The sequence below is a fragment of the Lonchura striata genome, chromosome 1 (assembly GCF_050655825.1).
Source record: "Lonchura striata isolate lonStrDom1 chromosome 1, ASM5065582v1, whole genome shotgun sequence".
In the NCBI taxonomy this organism is placed as follows: Eukaryota; Metazoa; Chordata; class Aves; order Passeriformes; family Estrildidae; genus Lonchura; species Lonchura striata.
In genome coordinates, this window is record NC_140703.1 from 99,336,069 (window position 1) to 99,352,259 (window position 16,191).

General features: G+C 37.8%; 1 protein-coding gene across 15 annotated transcripts in view; it reads right to left on the minus strand.

The window, feature by feature from the left end:
• The window catches only part of MID1 (midline 1), a 236,590-nt gene that overhangs the window by 96,603 nt on the left and 123,796 nt on the right, over positions 1–16,191 (minus strand). The window contains exon 1 of one of the 15 annotated variants that reach the window (XM_077781590.2): positions 10,161–10,419. The exons of 13 other annotated variants lie outside the window; for them this stretch is intronic. The gene's annotated coding sequence lies outside the window, so the exon portion shown is untranslated. Of the gene's footprint in view, positions 1–10,160; positions 10,420–16,191 lie in introns of those variants that run through there. One more of the 15 variants, XM_085584420.1, reaches the window with a different exon arrangement.

Consider the following 16,191-nt stretch of genomic DNA (forward strand, 5'->3'; position numbering starts at 1 on the left):
CTGTTTTATTTTCCCCCATTCCCCACCTTCTGTTCACTTAAGAATGAAAAAACCCAAATGTTCTTAATTATTTTGTCTTTCTCTTTCATGCAACCAAGGAAAAGAGCAGATGTTTCTGTGCATTATTAAAACCCAAAATTATGAACTTCAAAAGTCTATTACAGGAAAATAAGATTTCTTTTGCAGATGCTGCTTTTGGCTTCACTCATCTATTAGTAAAACTTAAAAATAATCCTTCCATTTCGTATGGCATTGTGCAAGGATTAGTCCAGAGTATTATAACTGATAAATTTAAAATCTCTATTAGCGTTGAGTTATTTTATCAGATTGAAATCTTCACTTGCTACTATAGCAATAGCACTGCATTTAGACTACAAGTCTGTGTTTATTTCTGCAAATATATATATATATGGATTTAAACACACAGAATAGTGTTTATAGCACGTGATAGCCTACATATATGTATGATATATATCATATATACTCCCATGTATTTCAATAACACATGCAGCCGTATTTATGTGCACCTATATTTTTCGTAGTAAGATTAATATAGCCACAGGAGCACACAGTGTTGTAATTGAAATGCTTAAATAAAGATTAATTAGGTACATGCCAAAAATAGCTTAGCCCAAATTAATGATCCCAACCTCTAATACAAGAAAAGCTTCTAGACAGTAGGATAGTGAAATGTGTAATTTGCTTGGAGGAGTTTGTGTAAGTATCCATTTTTGTATGAGTGCTCTCTACCACTAAAACATACGAACTATGGCTTTAGTGACCTTATTAAACCCCTGAAGTGGATTTGGACTAGAATCAACAATTTTTGAATGGAGGGCATGGGATTTTCTGGAGAAGGCAGCAGTACACCCCCATCAGAGATCAACTGCAACTTAATTTTGCTTCTTTTCCTGTGCTCAGTGTTACAGAGAATGGTTTTGAAAGAGTCGCCCTACGCGACTCTCCCTGCCTAAGCTCCTGTCAAGGGCCCGTCACTGCTGCAAGCAGACAGGTCAGTGAAGCAGAAGCAAAAGCTATGCTTCACACTCATAGAGCTGTACCTCTTCACAGTACAATCTATTTAAGCTTTGTTGCTCATAACTGAGGATGGCTTCAGATGGCACAGCTGCATCATCTTTACACTGTAAAGTCATTGTTCAGTTGTGTGAACTCTTGATTCCTCCCCTGACCAGGGAAAAAGACAGAAGGACAAGAATCCTCCACAAACAAACCTTGATTCATTAAGGGTGAGAAAAGCTCAGGGCTCATTAGCAGCCTTGGGAACCAAGCAGGCTTGAATCTTCTGTACTTCATGACAATTAGTGTGGGGAGCATGGTGGCAGTGACAGGAATGCTACCTATAACCCCATCCCAAGCAAAAAGGAAAGTTCAGCTAACAGAGGCAAGGTTCAGACTTCACCGTTGGTATTTAGTCCTCCTTGCTGTGTGGGAAGAGCAGCAAGGCGTCTTTTCCAGACGTATACCTAGAAATGAGGATACTTTGCTTCTTTGCACTAATGCATCCTTTTATTCTGCCAAGAAATCTGAGCATTTAAAAAATGCACTGACCCCATCACAAAATTTGCTTTCCTGTATCTTCCCTGATGCTGATCTTTTTTGAAATAAAGTTCAGCTTGCCAAAGACTAATTCATTTATAGCTATCCATCAGCTGCCATAATTGCACGGTGCATCTGGTCAAAATTAAATGTCTGAAAATTTAATATAAGCAGGAAGGCAACTCCCCTCTCAGCCATAGCCATACAGCACAGAAGAGATTAAAGACTTTTCTGCAAATGAAGACCAGTTTGTCTTTCCTCCTCTTCATTCTCTGTCTTACAGAAGTCCCAGAAGATCAAAATCTCATTCACATTGTTTGAATCCCTTCCACACCACAACTGTCTACCTCATCATCCTCTTATCCTGCAGGCTGAGTACTGCACTGGAAAAGGGAGAAGGGGATTTGGGTTTGGCAGGAGACAATGTTTAAAAAGACAAACTAATCATTTCTCATCTATTGGCAGCCCTATGAAAACCTGCCAGTCTTTAAGGTTTGCTTCTCAGGACCACATTCAAAATACAGGGCTTTCTTCCATTATAATCTTTCTGTACAAAATTCCTTCTCCTCCTCCATGTGCCAAACAGTTTCATTCATTCAGTTTCCTTCCTAAAGCACCTTTTTTACAACCAAAGGCTTTTTTTATGGTACTCATATAAAAGAGATGTATAGATAAACAGCTAGAAGCAGCAGAAAAACATTTGTATCACTGCCTCATAGAAAGATGTTTGAATCACCATCAGGGCTCTACACAAATACCACCGTCTCAACTGATGACTAACTCTAATCTATCTGACCTGAATGAGCAGCAGCTGAGCCCTAACTAATGCTATTCAGTATGAGCAAGGGTGCCAAAATCTGATCTCAGACTGCAAATGTCTTGGAATAAGAACCGATCTTCCAAGGTAAACAAAGCTGAGCACACTGATAGAAATCAAAAAAATTACATTTCCCCATTTTCTTTTTCAGTTGCAAATAAGTCAAAACACAGCACATCTAGGACTGAATAATAAATCCTTTGAGAGCCACTCACCAAAGACAGGCTGCATTTTCTGGACAATAAAATGATTACTCTAATCCATTGAATTTCTGCTTTCACTTTTAAGTGGGTGCCTAAAGTACAGATCAGTGTGCTGATGAGCCAGCTACAAAATCTTTCAAATGCATTGGCCTTTGCCTTAAGGTTTCATACTGAGTTTGGGTTTTTCTTTCTTCCTTGAGAATGGTAGAGAATCCATAGCTACAGAAAACTGGAAGATTAGGCAGAAACACAGTATGCATTGTTTATGGATGCATATGGTTGTATTCCATATTCAGCCTAGTTCAAAATTTGAGATGCACGTACCCTCCAGATGCAGAAAGGAATGAAGGAATTTCAAGTACACAATTTCCTATTTGCAAAAATATGGAATTACTGGCAGAAAATTATATTACCAAAATGTCATTGAAATGACAAGAGTTATTTTTCTGCCCACAGGAGGTAATTTTAAGAGCAGATATCAAAAGAAAAGAGATTGTCAAAACAAATGTTATTTAAACAACAAAAATATACTTGAGTAACTTTGAGTTTATGCTATCGCCCCAGGAACATAATGATTAGTTATGCAGTATATTGTAAACATGCACTAAATAAAATCCCAACATCAATCTAGTTCATTGCAAGATTCTACTAACACTAGTGGAATTAGCATCTCTGTACCTCTGCTTACAAACATGAGATACTTTGTAGGCAGCATTAGCACCTTCATTTGCCAAGACATAGCCCAGCAACAATTGGGATAACTTCTGAAGTAATAGATTTAGGAAGGGAAAAAAAAAGTTCTTGCAGAGAAGCAATTGCAACCAGAGAAAAAGAGAGAATGTGAGAGAAACAGCTTTGCAGACAACACAGACTGTGAATAAGGAGGAGGTGCTCCAGGTGCAGATATCCCTGCAACCAGAAAGGAATAAGATGAATGTGTCTTTACAAGCAGATGGTGTGAATCTGCTTGTAGATAGGGCCCAGGGACTTGCAGGCAGGGAATAAACAGGAGAAATCACGAGTTTCAGAAAATGCTACTAATTGATATGGAAAGCTGCTTAGCCAAGGTTGTGCTAAATTTCTGAACATTGAGAAGAAGAACAAAGATCCAATAGAGCTATGTTATTCAAAGGGGGTGTGTGTGTGTTTGTGTATGCACATTAAGGGGAACATATAATAGGTGAATTGGGAAGGCTGCACCTTCCAAGTGCCTTAGCCAATGAGGAAAGGTGATGTGGCCAGGAAAATTGGGCTGAAAATGAGGCTATGTTCTCCAACAATTTGAGAAACCACGTGGAGAAATTCCCTATAGCCTTTGTTCATGAATAAAGTTACAGGACACTTCTGTCTCGTTTCTGGACATAAACCTCTGGCAACATTTTTTCTGCATAAACCCATGGTGAAAACCATGATGAGACAGGCTGTCCCTCTGCAGCCATTCATGGTGGAGCTGGGATCCACCTGCAGCCCTTGCTGGACTTCACGCCAGAACATGTGAATGCCAGGAGTCTGTGATCCTGTGGGACGCCTATGCTGGAGCAGATTCCTGGCAGGATTTGTGACCCTGTGAGGGACCTGTGTTGGAACAGCTGTTCCTGAAGGACCGCACATTGTGGAAGGGACCCACACTGGAGAATTTATGAAGAAATGCACTCTGTGGGGAAGACTCATGTTGCAAAAGTTCTTGTAGAAACTGCTGTCTCCTATGGGATGGACCCCACACCAGAGCAGGTGAAGAGTCCTCCATCTGAGGAGGAAGGAGTGGCAAAACCAATGTGTGATGTACTGACTGCAATTCCCCCCATTCCCCATCTTCCACCGCTGCTAGGGAGAACAAGGCAGAAAAATCAGAAGTGAAATTAAGCCTGGGAAGAAGGGGTGGAAGAGACAGTATTTTATTTCTCATTATCTGATTCCTATTTCACTGGTAAAAAATTAAATTAATTTTCCAAGTAGATTCTGTTTTGCCTATGACAGTAACTGGTGAGTGATCTCTCCATGTCCTTACCTTGACCCATCACCCTTTAATTGTATTTATTTTCCCTTGCTCAGCTGAGGAGGGGAGTAACAGAGCAGCTTTGGTCAGCGCTTGGCATCCAGCCAGGGTCAACTCACCACAAATATTAAACTACACTTATAAATGAATGCGTCAAAAATTCTAGTATACTGAGATCACTTTTGGTCAGTAAAACACTACAGAATTCTCCCCACACTGAATAAATCCCTAGCTACAACAATAAATTTAGCAGGCAATGTTTTAGCATGCTACACAGTGTCTCCTGATCTTCTATTCCAGCTGGTCCTACAACCTCCAGGACAGGTGAGAACAGAATCTACCAGGAGTGGAAAAGCAGAGAAAAACCGTGTCCTACAAAACTTCACCATCTACTTTTGTAAAGGTAAAGCTCATGTCATGAATAAATAAATTTCAATTGTAGTGAACTCAATCCTGTTGTAGGAGGAAGCAGCTGTAGGCCATTCTAGAAATTTTAAGCATCTTACTAACAAGTAGCACTGGGCAGAAGAGTTGAAATTGTGATGTGTTCCAAAATTCCTTGAAAATTCTCTCTGGTAGAATCACAGTTTGCAGTGGTTTGGTGAATTATAGTCAAAATATACCTAAGCAGGCTTGAATAACATTTTGCCTAGTCATATTTTCTAACAATTTATTGTGTCAAGACTACTATGGAATGGCTGCTACAGTAAGGTCATTTCAGTATTGGTCCTTCAAACTCATATTCAGGATGGACATAAGACCGCTGGCTAATTTAAAGATTGAAACCTGAAGACTAAGTATTTTTGTTGAAAACACTTGGCAACTTTTTCAGATAGAAAATGAAATTTATTAAAATGCAAATATGAAGTTTAATACAAAATATAAGTATGGAAGTATGAAATGCAATAACATGAGTTATGCTTACATGCATATATGTATCCTAGGATACATGTATGTATCCTCGGTTTATAGTACAAGGGGAATTGCAGTCAGCACTCACACTATTCCTGAGTAATCTATGGAATGCTTAAGCAGGTTACTACCATAATACAGAGCTGTAGTTTTCAAAGTCATAACATTTTTCTGTTAAGTGCATAATAAAAGTAAAATTATTATCTTTTGTTCTTGTGATAAATCTGGTACAGGCTATTAAAAAACCCCAGCTTGCAATTTTTTCTGTTAACAGCGGGGGAAAAAAAAAAAAAAAATCTGTTTTCTATCATTTTCTAGGATATACACAGAATTGTATGGGGAACAACTTTTCTTTCCAACAAGTGAATGTGATTGTTCCACAGCCTATTCAATAAACATTTCAAATGCGATCAAACCAATGAATTCCTGCATAGCCTAGGTGGACCCTAGTCCATTACAGATCTTACCTTCTGCAGCACAGATATTGAAGCTTGTGGCAATTGCCAACAGCACAGCCAGTGAGATATTAATGCAAATAGTATTTTGTGTCAGTAGTGCAAAAGAAACTAATAATCCAACATCAGATTTTTTTTTTTTTTAATGTTTAGTGGAAACTTCTGTAGCAGTACAGAAAGCAAGCTGCACACACACTGAAGCAAGCAAATACTTGTTTTCCCACTGGCTTTTATCAAAGCAGTGAGAATTAATAAATATTCAAAGGATAATGTCTGTTCAACAGCTCCCGATATGCAAAAACAAATGATCAGCATGAATGAAAATTACTAGTTCATCCTATTAATACATTTTCATTGACAGCAGAATGATCATCTGCCTTGTCTAGAAGTTACATGCAGTGTTTCCATAATGTTGAGATAGTTGTTTGCAACATTTAAATGATATCAATACAGGAAAAGCACACCTGCTATGCTGTTTGCAGTGTTATAAAGCCTTAGCAACATCCCTTTCTGGTTGAAACATATGCTAGTAGGAGAATATATTTTTGAAAAAATTAATCCTGTTATGTCATTCAGCGAGACAAGAACATCTCACAGAATTAAGGTTTTTGGCACAGCATCATATGTTCCTGCTCATGGGAGACAAAACAGTAACTAAGGCTCAAAAACTAACACTACAAAAAAAAGTCTTGTCCTGTAAATCCCAAAGCAATCAATAAATTGCTGATTTATTATTATGTATAGTAATATATTAGATACAATATTAGATGTGCATATAAACCTATACTACTATACACTTGGAATGCTTTTTGGTCTTTATTTTTTATTTTCTTGCAAGTCCTGTATCTTTTCATTCTTTAGATACAAGACTTAACATTTCCTCAAATTTCTTCAGGGGAAGGAAAGCAATGAATTGTTTAATCTTCAGCACATGTTAATCAGCACTGAGCTCCAATTAAATTTATGGTTGAGGGTCTGTTTCAAAAATTTCTTCAACTAAATTTGCACTCTTCATTTGAGAATATTATATTTATTCAGGGGTATAGCATTGCTATATAGGAACAAATATCAAGTTAATGTCTTGGTCTGATACTGGCAGCATGGAAAACAACTGGAGCAACCTCAAAAACTTACCAAAGAGGACAAATTGCTATGTACCACACCATTCTTTTTTCCTTACTCATTTCAAGCTAACAACATCCTCAATATAGATGCCACTCCAAAACAAAAGAAGGTAAAATAATTTTACCCACCCAAACCCACCAGTTTTCATAATGCTTTGGTTGCAGGGTAGAGCTGGAAATCTCCCACATTTCCCCAGCTTGTGTAACGCCTTAGGTGCCACAGTACACCCTGATTTTTAACATAGGCTATACAGCAACAGAAATACACAGAAATTATGTGTTCCAACACATTCCTTCTAGCTATGGTGGGTCAACACAGATATGTTAGTGCAACTTGGAAACTCTGTAGCTGTTAAACTACTGAGAGTTTTCAGAGGTGGCAGAAAGAAATTATTGCATTCTCTTCCCGAGTTATGAATTCCTTCCCCACAGCTAAGGAAAGGGAATCATGGGTACTAAAGTTCACAATCAGTCTTCACCTAGATAATCACATTTTAATTTCTCACAGAAGGATAGCTTGCTATTCTTATGCTTTCTTATCTATGAGATATATTTCTTATTTGGGTCGGCTTTCTTATCAGAGAGAACATTTAAAATAACAGCAATAATTGCCGGGAACTTGTACAGATATAAAGATGTGACCCCAACCCACCACATAGGGCCCTAAACTTAAACTACCTGCAAGATGTATTTTAGATGAACTAAAGCTCCTTACAGTTACAATCACATTACAAAATACACCGTGTTAAACTCTCACTGTTCTGTTCCCTGGTCCCCATATGCAATCCTCAAAAAAGCCCATAAAATTTGTTTAAAGGAATGAACACATTTTCATAGAGTTTTACTCTGCAGATTTACAAAGAATATAAAGAGATTTTGGCTATTGCAAAAAAAAAAAAAAAAAACAAAAAAACAAAAAACCAACCAAAAAAACCCCCCAAAAAACCCCCCAAAAAACCCACCCTACTATCTAACACTGAAGAGCTCCTTCTAATTTATACCTGCTGTACAGTACACTGAACTCCCTAATATCATTGGTGTATTTAAAACTCAAGATTTTAATCAGGTCACTAGAAAGGGAAATTAGCTTTGAACCATGTGAAGATGGAAGATAAGGGGCTAATCATATCTGTGCTCTGGAGGTTATCTGTTTGAGATCCCTGACAGAAACCTCTCACCAGTGGAGGAAATACCCAACATCGGCTTCCTGGGTCTGAAAATAACAAAATGGGAATCAGCAGGAGGTCTACTCCATTAGGAAGGAGAATCTTCACCCAGGCCCTTGCCAGACCCTGAGTCCTGCTCTGAGAGGAGTGGGGACATTTCCTGCCTTACTGGTCACTGGGGCCACCACAATCACTATTCTGCCACCACATCTTGGGGTATCAGGCTCCTGTTCACCATTAGCAGAATGATTTTTAAGAGCATTCTTCAGCTTGGTAGACCAGAACAGAAATCTGAAAGTACCTGTTAGCAAATCACTAAGTGAAAATTATAAAAATGCAATCATTCTCTCTTGCTGCATAGTGGTTCCTAAATGCAAATGGTGGCTTTCATGTGAACAGGTCTCTATAGGGTCCCTTGGAAAACAATAGAAAGATATGGCCATCTCTACAGACATCTGATTTAGACTGTATGAGATTTTCTTTAGTATTAATTGATCTGTGTCTTCTAGTTCTGTTTATTTTATTCCAGCTATGACAGGAACTTAAGAATCTAAGAAATTAAGACTACATCAACTAACAAGTAATAACTTGTTAGTTGTTGTAACAACTAACAGCTCTTTCCAGTGCTCTTGAACTTTAAAAAGGGATAATAGAGAATCTAACATCTATTATTTTTTTATTCTTATGTGCTCAACAATCACTTGTTTAGCCAAATTTGCTTCCAATAAATATCTTCAAATATACTTAATTTCTATTGTTCTCTAGTTAAAAATCCACGAGGAAACACAGAAAACTGAGCTGAGTTGCAGGAGAATGATCCCAGAGTGTCTTTCCAGCTGACACCACTGAGCAGGGATTTTTCTGGATTTAAATAGTTCTGCTTCTGAATTACTGTATTGATACCAATAGGCCTCTCAAATAAAAGGCTTTTAATATCACTCACAAAATAGCTTAGTAGCTTTTAAGAGAGAATGGAAAGAGAAAAGAATAGCTTAATAATTCTATCCATTTAGATGTTCTTCATCAAAAAAGCCTCACAGTTTATCTCAAAAAAAATAGAACAAAATTATACATTTCCTGTCAGCTAGCAGGTCAGTGTTATTGTAATAACTAGAGTAGCACTTCAGAAAGAATTACTGATATGCATCTGCACAGCTTCCAGCTTTTTCTTCCAGCAGCTTCCTAAATACCTACTTTCAATCACTGAATGTCATCTTATCCTCGGACAACTGTATTGCTTGAAATACTTTACTGGGAAAATCGCATTATGGTTTTGTACCTATGAGCTATACATGCTGCTGATTCTCCTAAATGTATGCTGCATTTTGTGGGCTTTTGTGGATATAGAATTTGCATACAAATAACCATAGTGACCAGACTATCAGTCTGAACATACTGGCTCCAAACACACATCCTTTGAAAAAACATCACCTCTCAGCCATCATACTTGAAACCTTGAAATGTGTCACTGCTTTAGGTTATGTAACTCCATAATGTACAAATGAATAAATGGAATTTTAAAGACTTTGTGCAAGGATGAAGCAGGCATCAGGGAATAATTGTATTTTTTCATTTTTTTCTGATGTAAACATGTATCTCAACCTTCATCTGTTATTTGAAAAACAGAATTATAATGTTCCAGATGTTGTTAATACTATGCAGATGCTAATGCCCCTTTATCTCTCTAACTGGTTTTATGACAACTAACAAGACAATAAGTCCTTGTTTGAAAACACAAGATGAAAAATGTTCCATTTTTTTCCAGACTTTCCAGTACCAAAAAGATAATTAATCACAGCAACAGAGCAAACCTCAACTCCTCCCTAGACTGCTAAACACATTATAAAATACTTCCTAAATTACTTGCAATGGCAAGCGTACACATATGCATCTGCTCCACTCCCACAAAGCCACCCAGCCGCATACCCACCGCTGGATCCCGCCCTACATCTTCTGTGGGAAACATTGCTGCGGAGACAGGGACCACGCTGACCCTTCAGAAACCACCAGCAGCCCAGCTGGGACAGGCAGGACACCCCACCGCTGCCCCAGGAATCCTGTGGCAGCACTGACTGTGCCTGCAACTGCAAGACACTTGTGGCTGAAACACAACAGGAAAATCTCCCCTACAATTGCAGGAAAACCCGCTCCACCTAACTGCCTCCGCCAGGGTCCGTGCTCCTGAGGCCAGCCCTTCGTGCTGCACCCACAGCAAAACACCTCCTCTCCCTCCCAAGGGCCAGCCCTGGTGGGGTGAAGGCAGGAAAAAAAAGATTTTCTTGCAGAGCATCCCAGCAAGCCCCCAAAGGCTGTGGTGGGACAGGGCTGACCCATGGCTTGGGGGCTGGCAGCACCCAGTCCTGTAACGGGAGGCTGGCTTGGACTGGCCAAACCTGCCACGCTCAAAAGGAACATTTCCACATGTGCTGTTCTCCAGAATGGCAGAACTCTGCACGACAGACTTGTGGCAAACAATAACTTCTTTTTTACTGCTTTCTCCTAATAGTATTCAAAATTACAACAGCACTAAGCCTAGCGGGAATTTGGTAAAAGTGGGGACAATTTGAGAGAACACAGCACCTGTGTGAAAGTCTTCTCTTCCTACAAACACCACAGAGACCCTACTGCTTTGAGATTCACCAGGTGAAACACAAGATGATAGCAGTTGCTACATTTTATTTTTTTTTTTTTTAATTTTACCTTAATTTGTATGTAAGCAGCAAACTGCAACAGGAAACTGGAAATGCTTTACCAAAGTGCCTGGGAGGAATCCTGACTGACTCACACCAGACATTTGGTCTCCAACAAAGGTGTTAAAAAATCACACAAAGTGGAAACAGCAGGAAAGAATTGCTTCCTTGTGTTCCCCATTTTTCATGTTGCAATGCCCTCTTTTATACAATGGTAACACAACAAAGTGAAACAAAACATACCTCAGACATCTGAGCATAAGATTGCAAAACCACACTTGTCTTAGGTTTTTCTTCCATGGAAGAGCCTGCACTTTGTTCTTTTGAAGCAATAAACAACTGTTGTGATTATTTAATTTCCTATTCATTTCATTTCCTTGAAACAATAGACCAGAGACCTCATACAAATGCACATTCTTCTTAAGTTTTTTAAAGCTTTTTGCTGGCAATGTCTGTTAACTTGTGTGTGGAATAGCAGCTTCTAACAGGCAAACTGCGCATACAGAAAACAAGACAGATGTACAATTATTAGAACCCTTTTCACATGATATTAAATATCCACAGATAACCTACAGTCAAGTCATAACCATCCCAGTAGGAGTCATAGCACAAGTCCTAGACACAATTTTAGATTCCTCAACACATATCTTGTCATTGATCTTTCATTAAACAACATCACGTAGTTTCTTTGGACTGTCTGCCCAGCCATGCTGGCTTATACTCATCCAGATGCATTTGTGATCAACTAGCTCAAATGATTCTCGATTCTACGATTACCAGATGCTTTCCTGCTGCTCTCTTTGTCCATATTATAGTTAGTCTGCCTTTTCATGCCCTTTGCTTGCAGACAACCAGCCACAGTCTGAAGAAGTTTCAAAGAATAAATATTTTTTTAATATTTAAATCTTCTTAATCAGTCATAAAAGTGACACCAATCATAAAAGTGATTTTATTCAAATAATCTCAATTTTGCTGATACATCTGCCATAACTCCTGCATGAGTTTTACTGCATTTTGAAGGTAACACTGCATGTGTTACAATAGACAACACTGAGAGACATTTTATAATTACAGCTAAGTATGTGAAGGTTTCTCAGCAAAGGCTACAGAATACTTTCACTGCTTATGCATTTTTATGCCCATAGACATGTATATAAGTGAATAATTATGAGTTCAAATAATAGGCTCAAAGTGGTACTTGTGGCACTCATGATGCCAGCTTGAGTTCAAAAACCTTAGCTTAAGATAATGAAGTCATCTAACAAATATCCTCTGCCACACTAATCTCCCTTCTTCCACTTTGGAACTCAAGTGTGAGCTATAAAATAGATGTCTTCTAGCCTTTCTCCTCTTCATTACCTATTGAAATTCACTAAAACCTCAGTAGAGGTGTCTTTAGACATGGAGCAGGATTCTCATATAGCAGAATGGCTAAGATACATGACTGAATATAATCAAATTACCACAGTTTAACAAGATAACATCTCTAGTTCTCAGAGCCAACACAGCTGTGCACTTGCATTCTTATGATATCCACCAAGAGCTTTGGAAACAAAAGCTATTTCAGTACCAATAGCTCCTTTCTGCTGAAACTTACCACCTTCAACATAGAATCAGTAGATTAAGTGCTGAACCACAGCTCATGGGTCTCTTTGCATGGTATAAACTACACAAAATGATTGGTTAAGGTGTGTATGGTAGCAGTAAGTTATAGCAGTGAAAAGAAGTGGGTACCTTGTAAGAGCAATTCCTTACAGTGTGTCAAAATATTCACAAGATATCAACTGGCAATGTCCCTAGCTCAAACAGGATGTGAAGAAATTCAGTCTAAGACTCTGAGCTAATATATTACTAGAGGGATAAGTTACTATATCTAAATTTAATATAGCTTAAGGCTCAGAGACTTAATGAAAATCTATTGACCCTCTGTAAAATTATTCTTTCATCATGTATGGGTTCTAAAAACATGTAGTTCTGGTGCCAGAGTCTCCAAACTGTGTCTGCTTGTTTTGCAGCCACTGTTTCTGCCAAATTCAGTCAGCTCTTCATGGCAGAAGTTTGATCAGTGTGATCCTATTGTTTAGGGAAGCATCAAGTATCGTACTCTGCATTCTGCATGCCTCAGAGCTTTACAGTTACAGTGGTATTCTGGTTACAGTGCTCCTGGCAATCAAGAGACAGAGCACCTTAGGAGCTGAAGCAGATCAACAATAGGATAGAAACAAGCAAGTGCCCAGTTAGGTTACAAGAAATCCTATTTCCAGAAAATATTCAAAGTGCTAGAAAAAGACAATACCAGGACTGACTGGGAGAAGCAATTTAGATGGGGCACAAAATTATAACCCAACATTAATCCTGAAATTCACCAACCAACAAGCATCCAGCACAGCTTTTTGCTGGGTTCCATTGTGTCGCTTCTAAGTCAGGCATAGATATTTTCATAAAATAGTTGGACTTGAAAACTGTTCCATGTGGTTCTTAAGAAAGCTAAAAAGTAAGATTTTTCTCTTGCTAGTTTGGAAATACTAATATGCAGTTACCAAATGTCATTTTTACTGCCTTGCTTTCTGCCCTCAAAAGAGAATTCTCTATGCCACTCCTTCAATGTGGAGAACAGAACTACAATCTTTCTTTTATAGTTCATTTGCTGTTCAATTTTATCTTACTTTGATGGACAGGGAATATAAATTGTTAGATTGGTAGGTGCTGCTGCCGGGCACTTATTCCAAACAATCAGTCCAGAGAGCAGATACCATAGTGTAATATAATGGATCATATTGAAACTGTAATATTAACAAATGGAAAAAATATACAAATGTCTGCATTTGTAACTTTTCCACAGGCAAGAACTATCACATAAATTACTTGTTCTATACAGCTAATCATAGAATTCTATGATGAAGAAAATAGTTAAAATGGTTAAAAATAGTATCTCCCTAGTCTTTCCTCTCTTGCCATATGGTCAGTCAGCACAGAGGGGCTGATTCAAATGACATTAGGAACTCATGTTTTTCTGAACAGGGCCAGAGGAAGAACAGCCTCATTGCTGTTCTTAACAGCATGTCTGAGATGCAGGGTTTTCCTGCTCCAGGCAAATATCTTCAGTACAGTTCTGACTAGCCACATCCTCTGTTCAGCCCAAGTGAAGGAAGTGGAGAAAATGCAGATGCCCCTCCCTTCAAGGCAGTATCTGCACCTTGCAATTCTCTTTGCACACTAAGGACATAAAAGGAAAAAAAGGCAGTCTGGCTTTTTTGAAAAATTAAGAAATATCATGTCACCTAGAATGATGTGATACAATTTGAGCAATTTCTTAGTATGAAATTGTTTCATATGAATGCTAAGTGCTAATTCTCCCTCAAATAGTTGTTTAATATTAATTGCTCTTTGAGCTTTAAACCTCCTCTGGTCTTATAGATGGAATTCTTAAGACATTGATGGGCCACTGCATGCAGGTATGACAATTTCCCCTAGTGCTTCATTTGTATCTAAGTATTATTTCAATTTGAACCAATAAGCCATACCATAAATGACCTACCATTAAGGCTTTTTAGAGAAAGGCAAAACTATAATTTCAACAGCAGCATGGGGTTCTAAAATACTTTATGCCTTGCTGAAGGCAAAATATTTAGTATTTGATTCATATTTGAATAGATTATAAATTGCTCTATCAAATATAATATTTCCCCAATTTAAACAAAAGCCTATATTTCTAAACTTCAAAGTAAGCCACAAACAAAAATTCCTCTTGCTTAGAATGTACAGCAGCTTCTTGTAAATTTGGGGGTAGGTGAGGAAGAGAAAGAGAAAAAGAAAACTACTCCCACTGCTACACAGAACTTGTTTTAGCAATTCCTTATGATCAATGAAGCCTTTGGTCAGTGCTGCATTTTGGATTTTGGAACTGCTCTGTTCTAAATTGCTAGACTAACAACACAGCATCTAATTTGTGAATTTGAATTCTAGTCTAAGCCCCCGAGTTATTGAGGGAATGATGAGAGCAGGAGTATGAAAACATGAATTGAATCTCAGTATCAAAATAAGATTTGAATAATATCAGTGTGCAAGGACATATTTAAAAACAGAGGTGGGGTGGGGGGGGAACTAACCCAGTCAAAAGCACAGGAACTTGATCCTTTTTATGTTTTCTCCTGCAGCATATCCAAAAGGATTGTTTACCCTTTTAATCTCACCACATGGAAAAGGTTATGTATTGAAAAGATAAGAAAATGGTTTTATTTTCTTTTGTTATTAACTTCTTTTTAGTAGTATGATGGCAAAACAAACTTGAGCTGACACTTACTAAATGTGAAGCCTGAACTTTTTAAAACACATCTTCTGAAGTCGAAGTCTCTTCTACAGTATTTGAAAAGGCAATTAACCCTAAATTGTGGAGAAGATATTGGGATCTAAAATCTAGACAGCCTTAAAACTTTGAAAGGTTTAGAGATCAGTCTTACTTTTGAGGCTCTTGGCTACATCTAAATCCTCCATTGTTTTATATTTTAAAAAATATGGATTTTTTTAGCATAACAGGTAGATTAGTGTCTTTAGTGGAGATGTTTACAAAGAGAATGTCTGATTATGATTTCCCTCCATGTGATCCAATTCTGAAAACTGGGATAAAGGCTTCAATTTAATAACTTGACAAACACTGCCTGAATCTCTTCATGTTTTTATACCATGACCACAGGAAACTGCATTAGAGAAGAAATTTAAATTTGTTTTCTTAAGCATTGAAATATAGCCCTTAGTATTATTGGAAGATTATGTGGTATTCATGAGTAGTAGTATGAATCTACAGTTTCAGTAATTACAAGTGTATTTTAGCCTCACATTCAGCTCCCACTTTTGCTGAAACCTCAATTCTGTTTCCAACCAGAACCATAGTTCAACAGCTTTCTTCTGAAGGGAGCACCTTACTGCAAACATAGTGGCAGTTGCTCTGCAGACACTAAGAGATAGCATCAGATACAAGAATTCCTTGGGAATGCTAAATAAAGTTAAGTACATAGACAAATATTTAGAGGATTAGAACCAAATAAGTTTATGCTAACAAAATAATCTTTGGTCTGGAGGGTATTGTCTATTGCCTTCTAGTGATATTCATATATTAATTCTACCAGGATATTTTAAAAGAAATGAGGATCATTAACAAATTCAAATGAATAGCCTTGAAAAGTATTAGTAAAAGGAGCCTTGCAAAGTATTAGTAAAAGAAAGTTGTGCCTTTTAATAAAGGCACTTATGAAAAACAAAGCAAAACACTGA